The 19,073-nt window shown below is 43.4% G+C and overlaps 1 pseudogene; it reads left to right on the top strand.

Annotated features, from left to right (window-relative positions):
* Positions 1-10,480: 10,480 nt before the first annotated feature.
* LOC148164357 (transcription factor BTF3 pseudogene) lies at positions 10,481-11,325 on the top strand (annotated as a pseudogene).
* The last annotated feature ends 7,748 nt before the right edge of the window (positions 11,326-19,073 follow it).

Consider the following 19,073-nt stretch of genomic DNA (forward strand, 5'->3'; position numbering starts at 1 on the left):
ACACATTCCAGCCTTGTGTTCCCACCTTCGTGACTGGCAGTTCATGTCTCATTTCATATCGCATTTTGTGTAATGATTTTTGAAGAGCACCTTAAATCATCCACTCCTCGATGTTTGGAATCACTTTCAAGAAAAGGCTTTGGGGTGAGATTTCACACTTAGCAAATTTAAACACTACCATGGAGGCATAGAAAGTAGAAATAAAAATAGTTTTCAGCGCAAATTAGGTCATAAATTTGGGACAGATACGGAACTGGCCTTAATAAAGACCTTGCTAAGAAAGTTGTAGGCAAAAGAAAAATGGCACGCCACTGAGGTTTTGAAAAGTATGCTCTGCCCTGAATAAAGAAAACCTGAGGTTCCACTAGGAAGCTCCAATTCTTAAGTACACAGGGATAACATTTTTAAAACATTTTCTAAAGGGGTTTCGTTCTCAGTAAATTCTTCCAATCAATATACCTTTCATTTTCCTGCCCTTATAACCTTCCCTACCTGCCCCCCCACTTTTCCTCCATTAAAACTGAGTTTGAAGGGCACCTGGCTGGCTCAGTTGGTTAAGAAGAGTATGTGACTCTTGACCTCAGGGTCATGAGTTCAAGCCCCACACCGGGTATAGAGATTACTAAAAAAAATAAATAAATAAACTTAAAAAAAAAAAAACACTGAATTTGAGACAGATCTACCACCTCATGAGAGGTCAAAATACAGTGAGAATAAAGCAACCATATTTCTAGATTTATTTTTTTAACATCAATGTTGGAAACTTCTAACAGAAACTAGTCTTGAAAACCAAGACCCTTCTGATTTGCAGAAACGAGGCTTTTGAACAGATAAAAGATTTTCTGAGGTTCAAAAACTTGATTTTAAATAGGCTACCTGGGTGGCTCAGTTGGTTAAGCCTCTGACCCTTAGTTCTCTCTCTCCTTCTCCCTCTGCCTCTCCCCCAACCTCTCCCTCTCTTTCTCTTTAATATATATAGATATATAGGGGCGCCTGGGTGGCTCAGCTGGTTGAGCGTCTGCCTTGGGCTCAGGTCATGATCTCAGGGTCCTGGGATCAAGCCCCGCATCGGGCTCCCTGCTCGGCGGGAAGCCTGCTTCTCCCTCTCCCACTCCCCCTGCTTGTGTTCCCTCTCTCGCTGTGTGTCTCTCTCTGTCAAATAAATAAATAATATCTTTTAAAATATAGATAGATAGATAGATAGATAGATAGATAGGTGAGCTCGAGCCCCACATGGGGCTCCGTGCTCAGCAGAGTCTCCTTCACATTCTCTTCTCTCTCTCCCTCTCCCTCTGCCCCTCCTCTCCACTGGCTCTCTAAATTAAATAATTAATTAAATCTTTTTTAAAAAATCAAGTACTAGAGTCCTAAGTAACTTATATATAAAGCTTGCCCATAAATAACAGTTTGGGGGAGAAAAACTTTCTCTCCACTGGAAAGGGTAGAAAGCCCCTTCCACACACCATGCCCACGGGCCCTGCCCAGGTGCCCTGCCCCACACCTGCCCCAAGCCCTGCCCCCACACCTCACGCACACGTCCTGCCCCACACCTGCTCCAAGCTCTGCCCCAAGCCCTGCCCATGTGCCTAAATACCCTGAAGGGGTTCCAGAGTAGAGGAACCTGTGCTTGAAATCCCAGTAGGGCAAGTTTCTTTAAAGGAAGTTCATCCCCCCAGTGCCCCAGGGGGTAAAGCTGAAAGAGCCAGTGATGGGTCTGTGAAGAGTCCCACCCCCAAAGCCAAGGCAAGGAAGAGCAGAGGAAGGGCTAACATACCAGAAGGGGTTTCCTGGTTAGAACATGGCAGATACAGAGTATGGAGTGGTGTTGGGGGGTAGAGGGCTGGCAGGGAGAAGCCATGTGGACATAACTGCAGAATCTAGGAGGGATTGAGGATTCGCTCTGTGCTCAGTGCAAATTCTACTTCAGATTCCTTCTCTGTCCCTCAGCCCCTCCCCACTCGGGCTCTCTCTCTCTCAAATAAATAAATAAAATCTTAAAAAAACAGAAACAAAAACAAAAACAAAAAAACAACCATAAGGCCAACGACATCTCATAGAGCGCCAGCCAGAGCCAGAGGATTTCCCTCAACCCATTCTGCAAGCGCTGCCACCACCCCCTACGGGTGAACTTCGATGCCAACGCCAGAACCAGGGGAGGGGGCAGAACCCTGCACATGACTGCATCTAGGCAGGAAATGACTGGGTCATGGCTAACTGGACTATTTCCCTTGAATTGGCAAGATTAAATTTTCAGGGCCCAAGGAGAACACGATGTAGCGGTAGAGATTAAGTTTGACTGTGAATTTTTACCCATTACATAACTATTAAGCCAGCAGAAAAGCAAAAAAAGTCGGTCAGAAAAAAACAATTATCGTATGATCTCACTGATATGTGGAATTTAAGAAACAAAACAGAGGATCACAGGGGAAGACAGGAAAAAAATAAAACAAGATGAAACCAGAGAGGGAGACAAACCATAAGAGACTCTTAATCATAGGAAACAAAATGAGGGTTGCTGGAGGGGAGGAGGTGGGGGGACGGGGTAACTGGGTGATGGACATTAAGGAGGGCACAAGTGTAATGAGCACTGGGTGTTACATAAGACTGATGAATCACTGACCTCTACCTCTGAAACTAATGATACACTATATAATTGAATTATAATTAATTAATCGAATTTAAATTAAAAATAAAATTAAGCCAGCAGAAAGTTAAGCCTTCACTGGAGCAAAATAAATGCAGGAAGAGGCGGAAGAGGGCAGGGAGCGCAGATATTGCCACCTAATAACTGTGGCACTCTTTTTACACTTCTACCACACAAAATAATATAAATACAGTAGTATTAGAAAGCTTCTTGGTAATTTAAGCCATAGTCCCATCAGTGAATGCATGTCACCTTTTAAATTTTCCAGGTCTTGTAAGGTTCTGTTCCAGTAGTTTACTTGAATATGATAATTATCTTTAAAATTTTTAAACAAATGAGGTTGAGCATTTCAAAATGCCTATCTGATCATGTCAATTCTCCCTAATATCCACCTCATGAGAGCGGGAGCCGATCTGCATTTGCTCACCACTGTACAGATAGCTCCACCTTTGAAAGTTCAAGTTACATCGTTTCGCTTTTATGAAAGAAATCAGAAGAGGATTTTTGCTTTTATGAAAAAAGGTGAAAATCGAAAATAGCATTTAGCATTTATTTTGCAACGAGTCCGCGTAGAGGCAGCACGCCCCAAGAAGCAAGAGTGGCGCCCCCCTTGCTCCTTGCTGGGGAACCACACTCAGCATGGAGCCGCCGTAACTTTGAGCTCTGTCTGTCAACACCTGTGCTTTATCCCAGTTTATTCTGTGCATCTGTTAGCAAGATGGGTCCTAAGGTATCAAAAGGCTAAGTGAGGTTATTTTGAGGGGTCTGGGCACACAGAAAGTTTTCCATATAAATTAATGGTAATGGCTTCTTCACTTTATACAACCTTGGCTCACGAAAAGTTTCATAGGAACACTCTACTTTCTGGGGGCAAGGGAAAACCTGTAATCCCAACACCTAGTAGGGAGGGCTGGCACCTAGTAGGCCCCCATTTGTTGAGTGAATGCAAAAGTAAATTAACTAATGTGATGAGACAAGTGAATTTCTGTCTCAATCTGGCTTTGAATTCTTGAGCTACCGGAGTCGCATTTACTTTCCCAGATGAAGGATACAAAGAACCCCTTGAATTTCAAGTAGTTTGAACTGGTGAATCTTTGCAGTAACTGAGAAATGGCTAATATGTTTCCACATTATGAATTGCAGATCTGGTATCCCAAGTACATTTATCCATACATATTAATCGAGTTTATTTAATACAGTTCTTGATCCCTGAAATCTAATTAACACAGGCTTTACTTTATTAAAAATTCCTAAGTTCGAATTTAGACCAGGGTGAATGTTAGGGTAGGATGAGGTATACTTCTTTCATGTTGCAATTAAAAATAAAATTTATGGAACTGGTCATGTAAGAAAAAATACACATGTACATAACATTCTACTAAAATCAGGTAGCAGGAATGAACACACTTTCTTTTTCCCAGATTGGTCTGTAGAGGAATTACTTTACATCCATGACAAAACCTTTTCCCCAAAAGGAGTAGCAAAAGCGTCAGCTTTTGTTTTTATTCCCTGATCATTTGTTCATCTCTGCATATTTTGATGAATATTTTTATAGATTTATGACTATCTATAAAACACCTGTTTCTCCAGAAGTTCCCACATTTTCAGCAATCGTAGGGATTTAAGACTCTTACTTAATTCTCCACAAAATATGAGCGGAAGTACTGCTCATATTTTGTGCAAAACTCAAAACTTCTTGTTCCTCATCCGCCAAAATCTCTCATGCAGTAAGTAATTAAAGTCTTTATCAACATCACCGTGTGCTCCATGACAATCTAGTCTCCCTAAAAATAAATGTATGGGGGGAAATTCCTCTCAATGATAGGCAAACAGCAATTACTATTCCCTGTTATTAAAATGCTCTCAGTTAATTGCACGGATACCAGCGGAGAGATTACCTTAAAAGGCTGGAGACTAAAAGAAGGGCGTTAGGCAGAGTCTTGAACCTTCTGGTCTAATTTGGAGAACAGTTTACAGAGTGATTTAGTAAATATTTGTGAAGAACCATTAACACTGAGTAAATACTCCAATGCAGGCAAAGAAAAATGTATTTAAATAATTGTTAAAGAACCTCCCCTGATAAATACTGAAAATGAATTATTTCTAAATGAAAACAGCCCAAATACATTCACAGAAGAATACTACCAACCACATTTGCTAAGCATTCTCTATTGTATATATACACAGTTTATCATCCTGGACTAATTTATGAGAAGCACATGTTCAAATTAAAAAAAAAAAAAAAAACTGTTTTCACCCAGGATTATTTTACAGAGAATTCAGTGAGCTCAGTCCTTTCTTAGCATCTTTCCTATCTTAGGACCAACAGAAAGGAGATTTCACTGTTTGCCACGTGCTGGTAACGCACGAACTTGCCAAGGTTTGGTGCCATACTTCCATCGACAAGGTGGAGGAAGAAAGACCATGTTAAATGAGGAAGTTCTGAGATTTCTCTTCACCTCCGAATGACGGATCAAGCTAGCCAGGGAACATGAAAATGAAGCATCTTGGAAGGCTTCCTGACTCAATTAAAATCCAACTTTGATGAAATATTTTGTTAAAGGGGAAGATGTTGTCTCTCCTGCGAAAACTGTGTAGGACAGCTGCTACGGGGGAAGCAGGTGGCTGAGTCTACCCCAAGGGCTTCAGAAATATTAATATTTAAAAAACCTCTCGCATTTCACTCAAGTTCAGGGCAGCTTCCTAATGCCTGGAGGAAGACAGAGCAGGAAACTCACAAACCACAAAGCGGGGAATACCTTCTAATTTGGCCAGAGCACGGTCTGCCGTCTGAATCCCTCTCAGCCTCGCTTTGCTCCTAGCTCACAAAGGCACGGCCTCCCGTTCAAAGCTGGGTGCTCCCTCTCTGCACTGCAGAGACATAACATGTCATCAGAGCACGAGGGTTTGCCAGGGCCGTGATTTGTTTGTCTAGACTGGTCATTGAACTCTGTTTATTACCAAACATCATGTGGAATGGGCAGCAAATCAAAGGGGTTTCTGGGAGACTGCGAGGCCTGTCTCCCTGAGCACAGCCGGGGCTACACACGGACATCCCTCCTTCTCAGTTTCCACGGCCTGGAGAGGCCTAGCTTTCCCAGGACCTGGGGCCTGTGACCACTAGACTAACCCTTCATCTTTTTTTGACCCAGGACGTGACCCCAGGCCACTCGTAACCCTCGGAGCCCCCCACCACTGCTGTTGGAGTAGGCAGCCCTTAAGAGCTCTATATTCCGGGCTGCTGAGTGGAGAGGTCATGAGGAATGACTAATGATTAACATTTGAAAATGAACATGAGAGGAAAATGCTACCAATCATAGCAAAATGGTCTGTCAAAGAGCAGAGGGCCAAGGGGGGGAAAGAAAAAAGCACATAAATAATCTCTTTTAAAGATGCAAATGTGGCATTTAAAAGAACTCCTCAGGTTTGGTTTTAGAAAGACACATAATTAGCAGATACAGTTTCATTTTTATGGATAATTGTGAGCCTAATTTTTAATGAAGATATAAGTTCTCTAAAGGTTTAATCTAGAAGATAAAATGGAGACTCATGGCTTTTGTCAGAAAATAACGTGCAACTTGAGTTTTTTTGTTTTTTGTTTTTTGTTTTTAAGAAAAGCACTTCTGTTGCCTATAAAAATAAAATTGTTTCAGACAAAAATCAGTTCTCTTGTGCAACATTTCTGATACACACTGATTATGTTACAGAAGACCTAGGAGCTAGGAGAGCTACTGGAAGCTCCAGGGCCTAAAATCGAAGGTCTCTGACTGGAAAGGCCTAGGTACCAAATCCATATGAACTTTCCACATTATCTAAATGGGGGCAAGGTAGCGAATTTGTGTTTCCTTCCTGCCTAGAATGAACAGCTTTCACACAAAGGGGTAGTAAGCAATACAAAATAGCACTTCCAAAGAGGTCTAGCTTCTGTGTTACAACAATTTAGTGGTCAACATCAGGCAGAGAAACTGAAAGGGTCAAAAACACACCCAAAACCTAGAACCATAGCCAGGGCCACCTGGCCCTCTCTTTGTGGAAGTCTCCGGTCGCCCAGCAGGAGATTTGGCCCCGCAGCCAGTGCGCTGGGTTCTCTCTGTCTGCACACACAGACCCAGACCCGTATCATCCCAGAGGGCTGAATCAACAACCACTGGCCTCCACGTCCTCTGACAACTAGTTCTAGGGAAATTCCAGAGGAAGTGAGGGAGAGAGAGGACACCAACCTAGATGTTCCTGAGGCCCATCCTGATCAAGGCCCTTGGGATGACTTCCCAAAACCCCAGATAACAGAGAAGACCTAAAGGTGCCACCCCAGTGAACCTGAGGTGATGCTATGATACACCTGAGGTGAGGAACAGGGGTCTCTGGGGCCGCTTCAGCCCTTGCGTTAGTATTATCATCCCTGTCGTGGAAATGTAACACAGTTTTGTGATAAGAGTAATCATTTCAGCATTTATGACTGGGCATAAGATTCCTTTTGTCCGGCCAGCTAGCAACAGTTACACTACTAGGAGGTAGGGGGCACGCTTTTGTTTTCCCTCTCCCTGTCCTCTCCCCAGCCCCGCCAGGTAGGTGCCTATAATGCTAAAATGTTGGCTGAATTAAACTGGATAAATTCAGTGGAACTTCTTAAACTCTAAAACAAAAAAGCAAATAGTCGTTTCATTCAGGTTCACACAACAAATCATTTTCTTTAAAGGTTGACAGGGATATTAGATGAAAGTAGGAGGAGCAGATGTAGATGTGTGAGAAAGAAATTCCCCAAACCAATTTGGACATTGATTTTTCCCTTTCTTTTTCTTTTGAAACCAAATCTTTTTTTTTTTTTTTTTTGAGAGAGAGAGAAGTGGGGAAAGGGGCAGAGGGAGGAAAGAGAGAATCTTAAGCAGGCCCCACACCCAGTGTGGAGCCCCATGCCAGGGCTCGATCTCACGACCCTGAGATCATAATGTGAGTTGAAATCAAGAGTCGGACACTTAACTGACTAAGCCACCCAGGTGCCCCTAAACTAAATCTTTACACAGAAGGTACTAATTTATAATTTAACTCTCAAGTTAACTATGAGTCCATTAGTCTTTCAAGTCCTACAAACACAAAGAGTTTTAATGATTTTTTCTAACTAAAGAGAGAAAAAAACATGCTGTATGAAAATCACTTCTAAGACTCTGGCCACTCAAAGATAGTTCTGTGAGATCTCTAGCCATAGGACCCTTTTATGAGAATAGCACAGGAAACTCTCAACAATCCACACAAATTTAACTTTGACAAACACAGAAAGGTTCCTGGCATAAGAGGTTCTGCTTATGCAATTAAATCATTCGAGCATTTAAATAATGTAAGTCCCCTCCTAAAATGTGGGTGTTCAGCCAAGTCAGTTCTCAGTTTCAATCAGACCGAATTTAATGCATAAACATCTTCTTCCACCACAATAAAGAGAAGGAAAAGATAATCCATAAGCAACCATAACAAGCTAGTTGGAAGAGACACACGGTTTTTACAGGGAGCCCCTCAGAAACATGTCCGTCCTTTAAGGACTGTTCACTCACATGGGGGACTAATGAGCACATGACATCTGTATATAGTCTTTCTTTAAAGGCAGCAGAAGACTCCTTTGCAAGGAAACAATCCTTTAAAAAGAGACACAGTGATCATCACTAAGTTACAGGATTATAAATAATTTTTCTTGACTCTTTTCCATATGTTCCAAGTTTTTACACAAAGACAAACTTTTACCTTTAAAATCAGAAAAAGTAGACATCTATTTCTTTAAATTAAAGAAATCCTATGATAGAATCCAAGGTGAAGAATGGTCTGAAGATGGAGACAAGCCATTCCTTTCCTTTGTTTGAATTAGCAAAAGGCAACACCTGGGGGCAAACCCAACCCCCCCCCCCCCCCCCCCCCGCCTCAGATTCCAGCCCTTCACTCCTCCGATGAGCACTCCAGACTGTGTGGTCCCCCTCCGTCCTGTCTGCTCCAGATTTCTATTCCATCAAGTTCTGCTTCTGCTCTCACTCGCACCTGTGTGTGAACCGTGGGACTCACCAAGGGTCCTCAGTCCTCACAGGCTGACCAGGAATTTGATAACAGGCGCTGTGAAATCTAACCCAGCCTTATGTTTCACTCAAAAATCCTGCCTAAAGAAGGCACCCCAGACACTTATATCCTGAGAAACAGAGCAATTTATGTTTCAGCATGCAGGAATACCAGATAGAGCTTCACTAAATAAATAAAGGGTATGGCTCTAGGGACAAATAAGGAGAAAATACCTGTTTTCTGTCCCCTTTCTATACCTGCAGCTTAGTTAGACGGACCTTTACTCCCTGCAGCTTCCAGGCCTCAAAACCTCAACATCCGATCATATCACTTTTTATTTCCAAAATCATGCCCCTACCCAGCTGCCCCCAGAACAGTACTGACACCCTCCTAAATGGCCACACAAATCCTCACGGCTTTGAGCAACACTGTTGCTTTCAGTCCCCCTAAAGGGCACACAGTTCCCCTCTAGAAGTTCCACGTGTATCAGAGCATTCTGCTGCCGGGCCAGATCTGGATTGTGCACTCACAGCCCTCAGCTCTTTCCATGTTGGCCAAACCTCCACGGTAACCCAGAGAGGTGGTGAGACACGAAACACCCACATCCTCAGAGGGAGGGCCACCAAGGTGACATATGGATAAGGAGGGAGGGTAGGAAGAGAGGACCTACCACCCAGCCAGACAAATGAATGGGATTCAGTCTGGCCATCCAGACTACCTACATAATTTGCAGAGCTCAGTACAAAATGAAAATGCAGGGCCCCCCTTCCAAAAAGCATCAAGAATTTCAAGACCACCACAGCAGAGCAAAAACTAAGTATGGGGCCCTTCCCAAGAGCAGGGCCCTGTGTGACTACACGGGTCACATACCCATGAAGCTTGTCCTGCTGGTTCTCCGTGGGAAAGCCACTGGCTTTTCTGTTCAAATAGGCAGCAGATGGGCTGCAGAGAGCAAAATAGTGGAATAGATAAACAGTCTCACAAACACTGACAGGTAAAAAGCTCTATGTTCTAGGTCAGCTTCTTATCTATAGATAGCGCAAGGCATTATTAAGAATGTGGGTTTTTTTTGTTTTTTGGGGGGTTTTTTTGGAAAATGGGAAATCAGTAGTGCCCAACATCACAGTAATAGGACTTGAACTTGGCAGCTCCTATTCTGTAAGTGGTGAGCATGTTAAATGTACCCCTCAATCCAATTAAGGAGAATAGTTTTTATTATAACAAAACTGGATGGAATTGAAATCACTTTGAAAAAAAAAATACAAAGCCACAATTTTCTCCCCTGGTGTACTCATGTTCAGATAGAAGTTAGTCATGAGATAAATAAAATGTACCTTTTTGGGGCAGCCAAGGACAGCACTAAGAGCCCTCACTGCCAGGAAATCCCTGAGCCAGCAGGTGCTGAGTTCCTACCCGGACCACCTTCCTGGTACTCCTGGCTTCGCACATCAGCACAGTTCCCCCAGGCCTCTGCAGGGAGGGATAAATACATTTATGTACATATTTTTAAACCAACTCTTTTCATGTTCAAAAAGTAGTTAGAGCTGACTTTTTTAACAAAATTCATAGGATTCACGATCTCTCCAAACTGGGTCCTCCATCCTTAATAAACAGTTAAAGAAAATGCCCAGGCCCCAATTCTGCAGGCTGCCAAGGCCAGAAATTGCTTTGCAATATAAATCACTTTTTTAGGATAAAAGAGAAACACCAAAAATTCTAAAACTGGCCTTTAAAAAAAATCCTGCTGAAATGGGTGAACTGTGTGTGGAGCTGTAAAAACATACTCAGGCCTCGAGCTGCCATCTTGCGTCCCCGCGTGTGTGCACCTAATCTCAGCTGGTCCGCCCGAGACCCCCTGAGCGCCAACCCTATCCGCCCCCCGCGCGGTCCCATTTCCGCTCCAACAAGATGAAAGAAACTATCATGAACCAGGAGAACCTCGCCAAACTGCAAGCACAAGTGTGCATTGGTGGGAAAGGAACTGCTCGCCGAAAGACGAAGGTGGTTCATAGAACGGCTACAGCAGATGATAAAAAACTTCAGTTCTCCTTAAAGAAGTTAGGGGTAAACAATATCTCTGGTATTGAAGAAGTGAATATGTTCACAAACCAAGGAACAGTGATCCATTTTAACAACCCCAAAGGTCAGGCATCACTGGCAGCGAACACTTTCACCATTACAGGCCATGCTGAGACAAAGCCGCTGACAGAAATGCTACCCAGTATCTTAAACCAACTTGGTGCAGACAGTCTGACTAGTTTAAGGAGACTGGCTGAAGCTCTGCCCAAACAATCTGTGGATGGAAAAGCACCACTTGCTACCGGAGAGGAGGAGGATGATGAAGTTCCAGATCTTGTGGAGAATTTTGATGAAGCTTCCAAGAATGAAGCAAACCGAATTGAGTCAACTTCTGAAGAACATAAAACTTGAAGAAGTTACTGGGAGCTGCTATTTTATATTATGACTGCTTTTTAAAATTTTGTTCATGGATCTGATAAAATCTAGATCTCTAGTATTTTTAAGCCCAAGTCCCTTGGACACTGCAGCTCTTTTCAGTTTTTGCTTATACACAATTCATTCTTTGCAGCTATTTAAGCTGAAGAAGCCTGGGAATAAAGTTTGAAACAAGGTTAATAAAGTTCTTTGCCTAGGAAAAAAAGAAAAAAAACATACTCAGGCCTCGGATGAACATATCTTTGGCTTCCAAACATACAAGCTACATGGTTATTAAGGGCCAGGGTATACACTGCAGGATCTTACCTGCTCACACGGCTAACCCACATATACCCACAGTTCCTCCTCTGGGGGTCTAAGCAAACACCTGGAATTCCTAGGGCCTAGGGCCAAAATAGGCCCTTCTTTATTCTGAGTAGCTGTATTTCCTATGCAAAGGCGGGGAAAGAGAACACAGTCGATGGCCTCCTGTGTGCTGAGTTCGAGGTTAAGCGCTTTCACAAAGGTCATCTCCTCTATTTCCCCCCCAGTTTAAAGATGACTTTCTAAAGGTCACACAGCTGATCCGCAGTGGAGGTGGGGTTCGAACCCACTTCAGCAGGTTCCTAAACCACCTTCTTCCCCCTCCACCACGGGGCAGCCCTGGTGCTTCGTGAGCCAGAGGCAGGTTGGGTAGCCAGGCTGCAGACACGGCTACCTGGAAGGGACGGGCTGACCGTGGCGTGCACGAGCTCATGCTTCGTCCTCCCTCTGCACTGGGAGCAGCCCAAGCCTGAGCGCAGAATACTGGACCCGAGGCTGTGACAATCAGAACATGCCAGTAAAGCAACTACACAGAGCAACAAGGTGTCCAGGCTGGTGAGCGGAGGCCAGCCTGGAGGAGGCCAGGAGTACGTACTGTGCAGAAATCTAAATGCAGTCAGCCCAGCTGCAACTGGGAAATCTCGACGGAGAGGAGGAGAGTCCCTCTCATCAGCAGTCTATCGACTGAGCGTGCATCGTGAGAAGTAGTACATCCTGCCCGTGAAGAGCCCGCTGCCTGGTTCAAAGGCTAGTTCTGCTGGTAACTAGCTGAGTGACCTTGGGCAGCTAACTTAAACTCTCTGCTTCAGTCACTGTTCACTACCAAAGAGAGAGGTTTTGAAGACTTACAGGACTGAATGCAGATAAAGCATGTGGAACACCACCTAGGATCTAGAGCAGGTGGTCATTGTTAGAGATTATTATATGTACCAAGTACCTTCTGAAACAGACCTCAGACCCCCAGACAGTTCCTTCCACTCCAAAGAGGCAGAGCCATCTGTGGGATGCCTTGAAGCCCCCAGCTACGACCCTGTATTCAGCAGCCCTTCCCACAGCATGCGCGGTAACCTTAGCTGTGAGAGAGGGGAAGCAATGTGCTTTCCAACCCAGGCAGACCGCGACCCAGGAGCCGCAGCCCTCAGACTGCGTGATATGTCACCTTTTCTGTGACAGGACTCCCAATCCCTTCCCTAGGCTTCAACACGAAGAACATTCTCGTGGCAGAAGCAGGTTCCTTCTCATCGGGTGCTTCTGAGAAAAACAAATCACTGACACAAACATTTTGCAAATTCCGGGGAAGTGTGGTGAAGAAAGTGCAATTCCCTCTCCTTTATGATTATAATAAAATGCCCAGGTGCTGCCGGGGGACTTGCCATGCTCCAAACCCATCCCCAGAGCTCCCCCAGGAGAGAGCCACCCTGCTAATCAGAAGAACTTTCCTAGGGTGAAGCCCATCAGCTGGAGACCTGGTTTTCCTTTATGGCTCACATAAAGATTAATGGTTCAACTCACAGCTGCTTCTAGTGTTCACGGGAGCCCCTCTCTCGCCTGTCGTTTACCCCTGGGTTGGCCTGAGGACTTGCGGTTAATGGGGCAGGTGGGGAAGCCATTTGTTTCCCCTTGACCGAGTGTGTTAACACTGATCTGCTGCTCTACCGGGGCTCAACGTCTTAATCTCAGGCATGCTTTGATGGAATGTTCCTCTCCCTCAGGCTTCTAACAAGGCCAGGTACCGAGTATCTAGAAACCCATAGCTTCCCTGGACGCCCGGCCTGTGGCTTCCAAGGATCCAGTCCTTAGACAAATCTCTAAAGTAAGATTTAAGAAATGAGAATAAGCAGCAGCACCCCTGCTTACCAAAATGCTTTGCTGTCCTTACGGTGCCGATAGCTTCAAATGCACCTTGGCTCAGGGACATGAGCGGTCACAAGACGACAAGAAAGGCTTTTGTTTTGCCTGTTGGTCTCTCTGCAGCCTCCCTTTCCGGTCTACCCCACCCAGCTCTTTGTTCTTTTGCTCACTCTCTGTGCACCAGTTACTAAGACCCCTTTCATTCTTTTTATTCCCTTCAGGAACAACTTTTTTAGTGCCAGGGACATAATCAGATGTTTTTATCTACATTTACCAAACAGAACCCAGAAAATTTGGTACACGCAGGGTAGAAGTCTACTCTTGGGAGCTCACCTCCTTATTCACTGAGCGATCCCATGGAACACGGGCAGCTGGACTGACGGCCTACCCTTGGCCCTGCTGCTTTCTCCGAAAAAGAAAAACTAACTGACACTGGATCTCATAACTGTACCTGCTGCACTGGAAGGGGATTTGTCCAAGTGGACAGGGGGGCAAGACAGAAAGTTCCCAGCCAGGTGTGCCACCACTTCAAATGGGTGACTTCAGCTGGCTTTGCATGGGGAGCACCCAGGGCCTGGGACCCTTTGGCTCGTCACAGTTTTCATGGCCTCTCTGTTGATTATTGGAGGCCTCCAGTAATTTGAGATGGTGACAATAATAGGACTCCTCCACCCCTTATCTCTAGGGTTTATGTGCTGGGAGCCAATTCTTTGGTTCTCTCGAATTTTACATGTCTTACAAGTAAGCCGTTGACTGCCCTTGGTCCTGGACTACCTTTTCAGGCATGTTTGTACCGTAGTCTTGTGAACCCGTGAATAGTTTGGGGAAAAAGAGGCAGTGTCTCTCTCCAGAGCTTACTTCCCATTATAAAAGATTCGGTTTCCCTAAACTCAGGTGTCATTTCCTGTAACACAACTTCTCCCTGTGCAGCGATCAGCTGGCCCTCTTATAAGCACGTAAGGATTGAGGCTCAAGGAACCAGCTGAAAAATGCTGACCCTCTGGCTGCTCCTTCTGCTGTGAGTGAGAAACTGTTCCCCTCTGAAGTAAGTCTCACGTCTTCTCCCAGCATCCATGACACTGAGGCAGGCTAACTTGCTAGCTTGTGAGTAGGGTAAAGTCTCAGGCCCTTTGCGGTTCTGGACAATATGTTATAATGACAGCAAGTACCAGGCCACACTCTGGCACACATGCAAACATTTATTAGGAAGCAGGCCCAGCAGAGTCCCATAATCTGTTCTTTTAATGAGCTGAGGTCCCACCTTCCCATCCCTTAGGCATGCAAACAACTACCTGGCTTACCTGGGGTGGATGTTGCAGTATTCTAGTGGCAAGATTCAGCTAATACTCTGTTTGGGTTGTGACAGAATCCCACATCAAATGACAGGGCGTAGGACTAAGTTGGACCTCTAGACCAAGAATGCCACACCAAAAGGTATGAGTCTTCTGGACCCACCAGATTTTCTAATATTCTATTCATGCAAATATATATTTCTACCCAGTGCACATAAATCAAATGACAGTTATCTCTCCAATAAATTATTTCTAACACTCCTTTATAACAATTAATGAACCATCGATGGCAGATCTAGTTGAAATGGGCTTGTAGTAACAGCCTCAGGATATGAATTGCCAATTAGGACTTTCAAATGCTAACTTACTACCCCTGGAGTATGAATCCCTGATTGGAAGACACTTCAGATGTTTAATCTACCCCAGGATTTCATTTAAGCCAGCAAATCACACACAGTTCACACTGTCTGTCCTGAAGTATCTTAAACTAAGTGACACTTGAATGGAGGCATTTTGTTTTTTGAAGATACAGCTTCTGGTCCACACAGCTCTTCCCACTTTCCCTTCTCTGTACTGTCTTCACCAAAAGAGTATTTCGTTGGCTTTTTTGGCTCATAGAGCCAGGGATCTCTGGCACAAATGGCATACAAGGGCCAGGTACAGTCTCATGTAACTCAATTAACTTCCATCCTTTAAACACAGTTTCACATCTGAATGACTCAGCCTCTTTCCCCTCCCTTCAGGTTGCCTAGCTCCTTTGCTAGCCCCAACTCTTGGCATACATTCATCCATTCACTCAACAGGTACTGATTTAAAAACCTATGGATTCCATGCTGGCTCAAGACCCTTATTGCTACACAATCAGCTTTTCTTCTGGTCCACAGATTCTTTCATCATTTGTTGGAGAGAAGTAGAGTCCTAATCCTTTCCTTTTGGAGATTAAATACTTTTAAAATCTCAGTGATCTTGTCATAGGGTAGACTCCAAGTACACTACCAAGCAGGCTCCCTCAGGGTCACGGAACAGAAAGACTCACAAACCAAATCAACATGCTCATACTGCCCAATATATTAAATTCACTTAAACACATGGCAAGATACTAAGGGCAACAACATGAGTTAGGTTAACACACTTAAGATATCAGCAGGGTGGGAAGGTCAGGCTACCTGATCCTAGTTACACAGTGATGTTACGTCCTGTCTTTCTCTCTCTTTTCCTTTCTCGCTCCTACATGAGCTGCCTTCACTACTACTGTGGTTACAAAGACCCAACCTGAGGTAGGCCAGAGACACACTCTTACGCTCTCAGAGATTCAGGGGCAAGTACACCTGGCCAATAGCTGTAACTTGCCAAATAGGCTGCTGAGCAACTTTGGATCTTATTTGCCTTTCTTGGGCTGAGCACAGGTGGGTCCATAGTGGACCTATAACGGATATCCCCAAGAGATATCCCCAATTTAGGGGTGACACAGCTGTCAGTGCAGAAGCGACAAACATTAGGATTTGATCTTTCTATTCTTTCTTTATCTAAAGGTAACTCTCTTATTTGTTCCATTATATATTCCATTCTACTTTTAGCATGTCTTACAGGTTACTGATTTACTTACTACCTATATCTAACATAGCTTATGAATTCTACTTATACAGAGCTGCTTGCTTCCTCATCCTCTGCTTGCCTGATACGTCCAGTGAGTTTTGCCTGTATCTCATAAGCTGCTGCTTACATAGTTAGGCATGCTTAGTACATCGTGACTCTCAAACATACCGTTTGTTTTCCTTGTATTATTTGAATATTCTCAAATAACAAAGATAACACCCATTACAAATATTCTAGATGAAAATGTAGACTACAAAACAATATATAAAATGATTGTAAGTACATAAGGATATGCATGTATGTGGATAACAATTGGAAGGTAATACATAAAAATTGAAAAAATATGCTAGGATAGTGATACTCCTGAGTTAACTTTCCTTTCAGAATTTTCTTTTTTTTTTTTTTAAAGATTTTATTTATTTATTTGAGAGAGAGAGAATGAGAGATAGAGAGCACGAGAGGGAAGAGGGTCAGAGGGAGAAGCAGACTCCCCGCGGAGCGGGGAGCCCAATGTGGGACTCGATCCCGGGACTCCAGGATCATGACCTGAGCCGAAGGCAGTCGCTTAACCAACTGAGCCACCCAGGCGCCCTCAGAATTTTCTTTAATATTTGTATAATATTTTTAGGAACGTACATTATTTTTAAGTAGGTTGACAATCCATAAATACCATAAAATGCTCCTTTTGACCAAGTATTCAGGTGGGAAATATTTACCTACAAAGCCTATCTAAAGTTTAAGGGATTTCATGAAATAAACTGAACTCTTGTAGAACACATGGACTCTAAACCACTAATTTCCCTAAGAAAAGGCTCTAACCACACAGGTTCTTTACATATTTTATAGCACAATTTTTAGGCAATACATTTAGCTATGCTTTTTGCCTTTATTTAAAAGTAGCTACTGAGGGGCACCTGGATGGCTCAAGTTGATTAAGCATCTGACTGGCTCAGGTCATGATCTCCATGTCCTGGGATCAAGCCCCACGTTGGGCTCTCTGCTCAGTGGGGAGTCTGCTTGTCCCTCTCCCTCTGCCCCTCCCCACCTCATGCTCTCTCTCTCTCTCTCTCTCTCTCTCTCAATCTGTCCCTCAAATAAATAAATAAAATATTTTTTTAAAAAGTTGCTAATGAAATTACCTGCCTAGAAATGCTTTCCCTCTATTTATAAAATTTCACTTGAAATTTCAAGATAATGTAAAGAAAATTAAAATTACTTAGTTTTTTAGTAGAATTGTCCCATTTACTTGAATGACTAAAGCAAAAACTATTAGACTTTCTCTCTTTTTCTGTTTACTACCTAATGAGCGATATTCTATTTTACCAGTAGCCCTCAGTTATAATGATCCAGGTTCATTTCTTATATTCCTATTTATACTATGAATCAGTTTCTCAAAAGACACAGAGATTTAAAAAGGGACTTGGAACTTTGAAACACTTAGAATTTTTCTTAAACAGACCTGCATTGCAAATTGAAGAAGCACGAAATCAGTTTTCAAGATGGAGTGTTCAAAAGGAATGAGCCTCGGCGATTTCCAGCTAAAGATCTGCCAAACCCACTTGCAGTTTAGTGAGAACGAAGCTGTCCTTTTCTCATTGCCCAGCAATTTAGCTCCCCTGTGTGATGACATGAAGAGATAGATGTGTTCAAATCTTATCTTTTGGATTCTGCTGAACTGCCCAAGTTGAAGAGTGTGCAACATGAGCAAGGACAGACATCCTTAGCTTGAAATTTTCAAATGCCAAGGAAAAAGTTTAGAATGTTCTTGATATGAATAAGGGTTATCTTTTTAAAGCACTCAAATGCTTAGGCAGCTAAACGTTCCATGAAACACAGAAATAGTTTTTCAAGTTAAGTTTTGGGTGGCTCAGATAGCACCTCTCTCCTAGTTAGTGTCCCAGCTCTAATATATACTATGTTTGCTTTAAATCTTCTCACTGACTCGGCATGCAGTGAGAAACAGCTGTTAGTCCATCAAACATGTACTGACGAAATCATTAATTCTGGTAAAATCATCGTGCAATTTTGTTTGCCCAAAGCCAATCTTTTCAATCACATTATGTGTGAGTGAGGAACATTTTAAAGAGGAAAAGAGATTTGTTTCAGAGAAACAGCAATTCTCAGAGGGAACTCTAAAGTTAGTATTAGTTGATAAATGATAGTCGGGACGGGAATTTTAGATATGAGAGAAAAAGTGATGATACTTCTTTTTTAAACCAGTGGGCCTTATACATCAAGTACAGCATTGTCATGAAAATATTCCCCTCGGGGGATGATTCCAATTGGGCTGCCATTGCTTCACATAAAATTGAAATCCCTGTTATAATTGCTTTTAGGGTCATTTTCCATGAAGAAAAGAATATCAGGATATTATAACTGAGCTTCTTTGATCTCCTACTTTATTCATTGGACCTGATTCCTAAGGATTTGGATAACTGGCAGGAATCAACTTATCTTCCACGTATAGAGATTTGCCACCACTGAGTATTCGGAGAAAATGCCAGAGGGGCAAGAGAACTTCTAGTATGCTTTGAAGCTACTTTGAAAAATCTACCACTCACTTACTTGTATGAGTGTGTCCTGGTGAGTTGTGTTGAAAATAAATAAGGTCCCTTATCTCCATGCTGAGCACAATCTGCTCCACAGGACTTGCCTTTCACAGGACAGCTGAACTTAGGTGTTGCAGGCCCCAGAGATCTTCCTACAGGAGATCTTGCCACTGTGGAGCTGAGATACAGCTTTCTGGGATCCCTGGGCTGTTTCAAAACATCCTTGTTGACTGTTCCCTACAAAGGAGCTCTTCTAGTTCTTCTCTAGTCATTTACTCACCATCCAAAGTTGAGCCCCCGGCATGATGGAGCCCGCATCCCCTTACCACATGCTGGGGGCCAAGAAGAAAG

Source organism: Eumetopias jubatus, unplaced genomic scaffold (assembly GCF_037043125.1).
Source record: "Eumetopias jubatus isolate StellerSeaLion01/CBP00866 unplaced genomic scaffold, mEumJub1_p1.0 scaffold_5, whole genome shotgun sequence".
Taxonomy (NCBI): Eukaryota; Metazoa; Chordata; class Mammalia; order Carnivora; family Otariidae; genus Eumetopias; species Eumetopias jubatus.